Source organism: Zea mays, chromosome 2 (genome assembly GCF_902167145.1).
Source record: "Zea mays cultivar B73 chromosome 2, Zm-B73-REFERENCE-NAM-5.0, whole genome shotgun sequence".
NCBI classification, from domain to species: Eukaryota; Viridiplantae; Streptophyta; class Magnoliopsida; order Poales; family Poaceae; genus Zea; species Zea mays.
Genome location: NC_050097.1, coordinates 111,630,328 through 111,639,800, shown reverse-complemented (window position 1 = coordinate 111,639,800; position 9,473 = coordinate 111,630,328). Strand labels below are relative to the sequence as shown.

The window sequence follows — 9,473 nt, the reverse complement described above, 5'->3', positions numbered from 1 at the left end:
CGAGATACACTGAACCTGTGATCTTCTTCAGGTTACTGTACAATGGGAAGTCCATTCAGTGCGCCTGACAGAGCAATTTAAAGGGCTCGGTTCTCAAATTTTTATGTAGTAACTCGTTAATCCATCTGTGGCAAAATTAATCTTCTACAAACCAGCTTGAATTTTGTCATAGCAACCAGAACCAAATACTCACTGAATCCTGCTCGAAATTGCTCCCAAAGTCTGTCCCAGTTCACTGTCAGTCCAGATTCAATTTGAGGGCTGACTGACACCCCGACTTCAGGTCCATTTATCTCCAATTTTTGTATGTCACCAATGCTCAATCACTTAAGCAAAGTTGTACTCCTATCATAGCTCTACAAATTTGATGCATTGACTTAGAGCAAATTCCTTATGAATTTAGAGATATAAAGCTCCAAAGTTGACTTCAATACAATGAATTTTAGACTTAGCCATATAGTGTTCATGTGACCCTTTTGCAAATAAGCCCAAATTTCGTCATTCAACTTGAAAAATTCTCCAATGTAAAAGTTACTTGGTTTGTGGTGTTTTATCACTTTGATATTTGCACTTTGGTCCAAAAGTGCCTAGAATTTACATTTACCCCCCTAGGGTTCCAATTAGGGTTTTCTAGGGTTTGTCTTTAGGGTTTTGAGTACTTTAGGGTTTTTGTGCCACTAAAGTTCATCAACTTCGATATCTTGTGAACATTCCTAATGGCTTTTGAGATTTTTACTTATTTTGGCTTCACTTTTGTCCATAGGCCCTAATTCCAGGGTTAAGTACCCTACCCTAGGGTTAATCACACATCAAGTCACCTCATCACAATTTGTTTGAAAATTTTACCTAGTGAATGCATTCTAGGTGTAACAAACAACATGAAATGTCAATGCACATGATGTTATGCTCAAGTTTTAGTGCCAGTAACACCAAGGGTGTTACATCCTTCCCCCCATAAAAGAATCTCGTCCCGAGATTTAAGGTTCTAGGGTAAGTAGTGGAAAAGGAAACACGTCATATCTTTATTTTCTTATTTGTCTTACAGAGCAGGGGTGATATGGGGGGTTTACTCTGACTTTACAATCAAATGTACATATCATACAAGCTACATGAAGCTAAAAAACTAGGAAAGTTCTTTTCCAAGAAGTCTTGAGTCTCCTAGGTAGCTTCATCTTCAATATGCTGGTTCTATTGTACCTTATAAAATTTAAGAGTCCTTTTTCGGGTGATCTTGTACTTCTGATCCAAAAAGTCGAATGGGATGTTCTGAATAGGTCAAATCTGGTTCCAAAGCAACGTCCACCACCTCAATGGTTCGATTAGGAATCCGTAGGCACTTCTTCAATTGAGATACATGGAACACATTATGTACTGCGGATAATGTTTCTAGCAGTTGAAGTCGGTATGCCACTAGTCTGCATTGTTCAAGAATAGGAAACGGGCCAATGTACTAGGGTGCCAACTTTCCTTTTACCTTGAATCGATTCACACCCTTCATTGGTGATACTTTCAGGTACACATGATCTTTAACTTGAAAGAACAAGGGTTGGCGTCATTTGTCTGCATAACTTTTCTGCCGAGCTTGAGCTTCTTTCAAGTGGTGCCTTATCCGTTGAACCTTTGCTTCTATTTCCTTGACTAAGTCAGGCCTGAAATACCACCGTTCTCCAGGTTCTGACCAATTTAAGGGTGTCTGACACCGTCGCCCGTACAATGCTTCAAATGGTGCCATCTTAATTTTCTCTTAATAGCTGTTATTTTAAGAAAATTTTGCCAATGGCAGACAATCATCCCATTTTTGCAGAAACTCCAGGACACATGCTTGCAACATGTCTTCAAGTATCTGGTTTACTGTGGCAGAACCTCCCAAGTTATTGGGCCCACATGCACCCACCCTTGTCTCAAAGACCTCAGACGGCAATGCATGTGCACCAAATAACTTAACAGGATCCGTCCGAGTGCCCCAAGGACCTCGGATAAACCACTAACAACCAGGACCGCAGGATAAAGTAAATACAAATCACACACCAATAATTTTGAAGCGGAAATCTTATTATCAACTTTTTACATTATATTTATCGGAGTGATTACAAAAGTATAAGTTTGAAATATATGCTAGCTCAAGTGACCATCCTCAATAAGAAGTATAGAAGAATTACTTAGACTTATAAGAAGGCCGAGCCCACCGGCACTTAACACCATCAACAGCAGCACAAAACTATAACCTGAAAAACAACAGGGAATAAAACCCTGAGTATGGAATTACTCAGCAAGACTTACCCGACTAAAGAAAAGACTCTCAAGGGTATGCTGGCTAGAGGGATTCAAGGTATGGCTTATCAGGAATCAAAGACTCTATTTTGCAGAAGAGCTTACTAGTAGTAAATCCTTATGCCAAAATTTTACTTCACAAGTTTAGTATTTTTCCTGAATCTAGATTTGCCTAATCTAGAGCATCCACTTGTCCTGGTCTAGCTTTCTTTTAGCCAATTCATATTTCACTTGTCAACTACGATGAGTGGTCGGAGGGTAGAGTCTCCATGACCGAGGAGCAACGACGATTCGAACCGATTATACCCAGCTGGGGATCCCTAACCACACGACATATGTAGCACTTAATCCTTGCATATGTCAACCGTTCCCACAGATCCTCCACAACGTGAACCGGTCCGCGCTACCCGGGAGCACAGTACTCCTCCATCCAGCCTCTAGCCAGGAGGGTACACGCTACTCCCACCATCTCCCACGCCCAGTGCGCGGTTGTCTTTTCACGTATGGAATAGCCGGGTTCAGGCTTACCGGAGCATGTGGCTAGTTGCAAGGTCTCCACCACAACAGGCCTACATCGAACGGTCCTTAATCGACACAGACGGGCGACCACGTCCGCTCAGCGTCTGGTCTAGATGTATTCAAACCATTTTCCCATTTTTGGTAACCGACAGGGGTACTCTTTTCCAAATGATGAACCCACTCCGGCCGAAGTGGAATCATCATCATAAGTTTGCTTTGATTTTTGAAACGAAAGGCCCATAACCAATGTTCCACAATCATTCTTTTTGAAAACAAATGATTTTTTAGTTTCTAAGCAGGGCTAAGCATTATCAGTTCTTTTTGTAAAACCGAGATTAAGGAGTTTCCAAGGAATGGTAATGCATCAATTGTTTATCACACAACTCCTATCACCTAATGCATCAGATAAGGTGAAAAAGCATTTAAAACACAAGGAAGGGGCAAATGCACCGGGGCTTGCCTGGGTAACACTAAGTTAGTGTTTGTTAGACGATGTCCACTTGATGACCATCCTTTGTCTTGGCATTCATCAGATTATCCATATTCAGGTTCGTCCGACTGACGACGTCGTCTTGCGGAGATGTCCAATCTCTGCATTATCCTGGGTCGACTTGGGGTCGTCTTCCACATTACACGATCAACGATCGTACCTAATTGAAATGCACGATGCACATAAATGCATATTAACAGAAATAGCACAAATCTAAATAGTGCTATACGATAGCGCATTAAACACCTAGTGGCGAGGCGTTGTACAATTTTATACTAAAACACTAGTTATCGATGTACGACTGAGCGCAATAAGTACGCTTCTCTAGATTAACCGAATCTAACGCAAACATCATGAAATAACAAACAATACATATTTAATATAATTAGCCTAAACACAACTTATCAGCTAATTAATTAGAACACTAAACCTATCCTACTCATCACCTACACATCTCATATGTATACATTTATATAAACCAATACACTATATACGATGAAGCATTTTAATAAACAATTAATACAACCACAACGCACGGTTACTACCGTCTAGAGAACTGACGCAACTAATATAACTAATTAATCGAAGCCTTGAACTAATAATAAAAACTAGCGAACCAGTGTACTTTTACTAGTCGATACAAAATTCGTGAGAACAGCGATGATTTCAGTTCATACTATCCATCAAACATTAAGCACGCGATGAACAACGTCCTTCCCATCATCGCCCAACAACTAGAATTTCACTTCTATCATCGACTCCCTAATATCACACACCCTAACGACATAATAACGAATCTAGCCATAATTACCAAGTGCACACCTCGCATTACTAGAATTTCTAACTTAATCGTATACGTATACGAAGTGTCTTATTTTACGATCATAAAACCGATAATAAAAATAGTGAATCGGCTCACCACATCACAACTCGATTTGGTAGTTACCTGACGACGGCCTTCAGCTGAAGTCCTCGATCGCACATCTGACGAGCGTGACCGACGAGCTAAGGCTGAGGCGAAGCTTGACGACAAGATCGAATAGGGGATGGTGAGCAATAGGCAGCGACCAAAGACCGAAGCACATAGCATGGCGGACATACTTAGCCACGGCGAGGCCGACTGATGAGGGAGAACAAGAAACACGACGGTGAGTCGATGAGCTGAAGATTGGGAGCGACAGCCGGTGAGGAGCAGGAAGGTTGGGCGACCAAGCGCCGTCTCCCGTGGCGAGCACCGACGAGCAACAGGGCATGGCCATGGATGGAGGAGCTGGAGCGCCGGCAGAGGGCAGAGATGGAGCAGGGAACTCGACCAGGAAAGGGACTCGGAACCGGGCGCGGCGGCTGGACACAGGGCGAGCCATGGAGATGGGCGCCGAGCTCCATGGATGCAGGGAGGAGGGAGGAGCTCACATGCTGGCTGGGGATGGAGGAGGAGAAATCCACGCGCGCCATAGAAGGGCTTCGACAGGGACAGGGCGCTGCTGGGAAATGGAGGGAGAGAAGCAAGGGGGCAGCTAGGCTCTTGGCCGACCGGAGTTGGAGGAGGAAGCCGTGGCCTGAACACCGGCGAGCCAGGCGCGGCCATGGCTGGGGAAGAGGAACAGCAGGCGATTTGGAGCGCAGCGTGCTTGAAGATGGAGCAGAGGAAGCAGTGCAGAAAAGGAACGCGGGGCGTAGGGAGAGAGAAACGGGCGTGGAGGAGCTGCGCGACGACGATGACGACGACCGACGGCAGCCGCGACCAGATAAAGCTCCCGCGCGCGTAAGTGATAAGGAAGAAGGAGACTTAGAGCGGTGGGATTTTTCAGGCTGAAGGAAGCGGCAGAGATAAGCCTCACGGTAAAGGAAAAAAATAGGGAGAGAGAGGACGACACCAGATTTTTCTTTTGGGATTTTCTTTTCTCCTTTTCTCCATTTTTTTATACCGAAAATCATAGATATTTAAGATCCCAACCTTTCTTAGCGACCTATACGGGGTAGACAGTAATCGTGACATGATTTTAATTTGGCGAATACCTTAGACTCAAATGAATTTGCACCTGTTATTTATATCCAAAGTTTTGGATCGGGCGAGACGTCGTCAGAACAAATCTGAACGGTGTGAACAACCGTATTTCAGACGGTGTTCAATTTGATTTGAAAGACACCTGATTCCACGTAAACAGATAATTTATGTAGAGAATTGAATCTCAATTATAAATTCTCAGACGTGATTTTCTCGGTTGACGAGTGGAGACAGAATTATTTGCGCCGAAAACCTTAGTCGACGAATTCTATTTAATTGGACCGAGATAAATCGTCCGAGTGGGTCGAGCTTCCGAATTTCGTATTCGCGTGAGCGGTGAATTTTAAATAATCACCGGACGCACCAATTTTCAGAACAAATATGTCCCGAACAGCACGAAAATTTAGGACGAGTCCAGATAGATAAAAATAAAAACGACGTCACACTCACGACAGATGAAACAGATGTGATATTAAAATCGCGATAGTCGAAAATAATTAGAGTTTAGCATCTGTTTTATCCACTGATATTACATGCTTAAATCCGTACCCGTTGTCGAGTGGAATATAAACACCTAGGGTGTTACAGCCCTCCCCCTTAAAAGAATCTCGTCCCGAGATTCGGAGCGAAAGACTTCTAAGGGTACAGAAGCATATACCCATGTCCATATCAGCGGTAATCGTGAGACAGTTCCAAACATGGGCGAGTGTCTCAGGATGTCGTTTTTCTAGTGGAAATAACATGCATCGCCTTAGGCTAATTTAGAAATGTCCACCAATAGAGATGATGTCTGCCAGAAGAACACATAAGGTTCCATGTGCACAGTTTTCTTTTTCTAATGACACTGTACTATCTGAGTCTATTGAGCGAGCGGTGAATACATGATTTTACCCAAACAGAACCAGATGCACCATCTTGGGTAAAACACACCGAAGGAGGTTTACCAACAAGTGGTTACAATAAGTTCATAGCACACGAGATGGGTGTGAATGTCTAATAACATCACAGTTAACTCGTGTTAGCTAGAGAATCCAAGTCCCCAAAAGGTGATATAGATTCGAGAAAATCACCAGCGGAGGGACCTGTAGATGCGGACTTCGCAACTAGTCCATTTTATCGAGCACTAGGCATGGCTCGACTTGATCACATATGCTGGGAAAGCACACGTGAGGTGATCGAGGCATGACTAGGACGATGAATAGGTGGTCATTCGTCGAATTAACTTGGTTTTTATGAGTACTTTCTCAAGATGGTTTGTGCCAAAGTGAGTTTAGATAACTCGACAAATCGATCTCCAACTCAACCTTTGTTCATTGGGCAGTTACAAGTTAGTTAAAACCAACTTGTTGAACTACTTTTGACATTGGGCATGTCCTCTCAGTACCATCGGTAAGCCAAGGGTTGAGAGCTCATTCTTGTTAACAGTTGATCATGCATTTGGGTAGAAATCCATTTGGTCTGGTTGTTCATCTGTTTCTTCTATACAAGATGAACCGACTTGGTTAGGGAATACATGGATTGAATAAAAGAGCGAATGAACAAACTCCTGCATTTCAGTGGCAGGGGAAGCAGATCTCTATTTTGAGAGCTAATCAGTTGTTTTCCAACACTAAAAAGCTCCAAGGCTTCACCTTTACACAAAGGACGTAAAGGGAACTTGTATGAGTAGTCACTACCAAGATCAAAAGGAAAGAGACCACACATGAAAGTGGTATGCTCTTTTTATCCAATAGAGATGATAGATGTTGCTTGATCATTTGACAAACAACATAGAAATTGTTTCAAGGGAGGAGTCCACGGAAGATCACACATCAGTGTAGTTCCACAATGGATTATGACCAGAGACCTTGATACCAGCATCCGACGAGTAGCACAATCCTGTGTGCGCATTCACAGGAGGCTCTCAATTTCGCTGCGGCACCATGAGTCCTTAATCATGACACCATTACCGAACAGTACCAATAATGGATCTCACATGTTAAAACTAGATTGTGCCAAGATAACACATTGATATAGTCTCATAATGGATTACAACTACTAACCGTGATACCAGCGCGTGCCAAGTAGCGCAACCATGTGTGCGCACACACAGAAGGCCCTCGGTTTCGTCGCGGCATCGTCAGTTTTAGTCATAACGCCATTACCAGACATAACCAATAAAAAATCTCACAAGACACAAATGGACTGAGTCAGGATGACAATATACAAAGAGATACTCCACATGTAAAAATAATTACAAGTAGAGAGATAAATAGAGCATGGCCCGATGAAATAAACAAGGTATGGCCATAACCTAAACTTGATGAAAGAAGTACGATGGAAGACTGTTATTTCAGCCCAAACATATTTCTATGCCCGTCGCAAAAATTACAAGGTCAAGGATTAATATCTATTAGATACGGAGGGAAAACAATCATAAGATTAAGTTGGTATGCCTTTGATAGATATGGGGAAACCAAAGGCATCAAACTCAAGAAAATGATCTGACATATCTTTCCTAGGTTAGGTTGATAAAATAACGACATGGCTTCCAAGAAGATTCAAAGTAGGATAGAAACATCAGCTTGCACCAATCGAGCAAAGGCATAATTTAGGATGGGAAGATGACTACAAAAGAGTCACGAATTATTGTCTAGCACACGGACTCAAGATCCTTATTTGAAGTCCGAGTGCATCTTAGGTCCAGTAAAGAGATTATCTAAGCGTTCATTTGCATGGGCTTGGTCATGGAGTGATAATGGAAAATTCAAATTTGGGTCTCAGTTCACTAATTAAGAACATAGCCTAGTTTTCGGTTTAGGCAATCAAGTCACCAACAGTCTGTCGGCACATCCATACAAGAGCAAACACGTATAACACCTAAATAGATTACCTAAAGAATGGAGGACAACTATTTCATCGAAGTTCATAATACAACATTACACCACATTATCTACAATCACCGGTTACTGGAATAAGGATAAGAGAAGCATTTTGGATATATAGGTGACAAACAAGATGAAACAATCAGGATGCATGCTCGTCTTATTCGTCCTCACTGATTTTGCCAACATAATGTGGCATTAGCGTTCTATATCGGTGGCATACTTACGACTCTCACGGTATTTTGCTAGTCGTCAACTACACATACGTTTTCGAGGTTAGTGTACCTGCAGAAAATTTCATCACAGCCCAATTTCCCAATGATGCAATTCACACATGACAGTTTACCACAGTTTATACTCCATATATTTCTATATGGAGGCCAACTCATCATTAAGCGCCGAGCCACGCATAGGCGCCGTTGCCACACTTTAACCACAAGGTAACTCATTATGGTAACTCACCTTCTTACCTGAGCGTAGGTGCGTCGTTGCAAGTACAATACATTTCTCAATATTCCCATGTCTGTATACCCATACACATCCATGGGGTACTGAATTCCTGAAAAAGTAAATACTCCACATCACAGCCCTCATATATACATATGTAAAACATGTATATAATCAAGCGCCACAATTAAGCACTTCCCTAGACCGACGTTTGTTCGGTCATGCTCTCACATCTCACCTTACCTTGAGCGTCGATCCATTCAAAACTGAATGGCCTCAAAAATAACAATACACATGTATGCAATACCCCCGGTTGTGGGTTAGTGGTTTTAAACTAAGCCACCTAATAGTCCTTAATTTAGGGCTTAACAGAGGATGTCGCTAGCATTATAGTTTTTCAAAACTGTTTTTCAAAGCCAAACAATGTGTTTAGTTGAAAATAGGTTTTTCGAAACCAAAACTTTTGTTTTGAAAATACGTATGTGACCGTATATACTTAATCTTGCTCTGATACCAGATGTGGCAGAACCTCCCAAGTTATTGGGCCCACATGCACCCACCCTTGTCTCAAAGACCTCAGACGGCAATGCATGTGCACCAAATAACTTAACAGGATCCGTCCGAGTGCCCCAAGGACCTCGGATAAACCACTAACAACCAGGACCGCAGGATAAAGTAAATACAAATCACACACCAATAATTTTGAAGCGGAAATCTTATTATCAACTTTTTACATTATATTTATCGGAGTGATTACAAAAGTATAAGTTTGAAATATATGCTAGCTCAAGTGACCATCCTCAATAAGAAGTATAGAAGAATTACTTAGACTTATAAGAAGGCCGAGCCCACCGGCACTTAACACCATCAACAG

General features: G+C 42.3%; 1 pseudogene; it reads right to left on the bottom strand.

The window, feature by feature from the left end:
• Positions 1-3,208: 3,208 nt before the first annotated feature.
• Positions 3,209-5,956, bottom strand: LOC103648851 (uncharacterized; annotated as a pseudogene).
• Between the last annotated feature and the right edge of the window lie 3,517 nt (positions 5,957-9,473).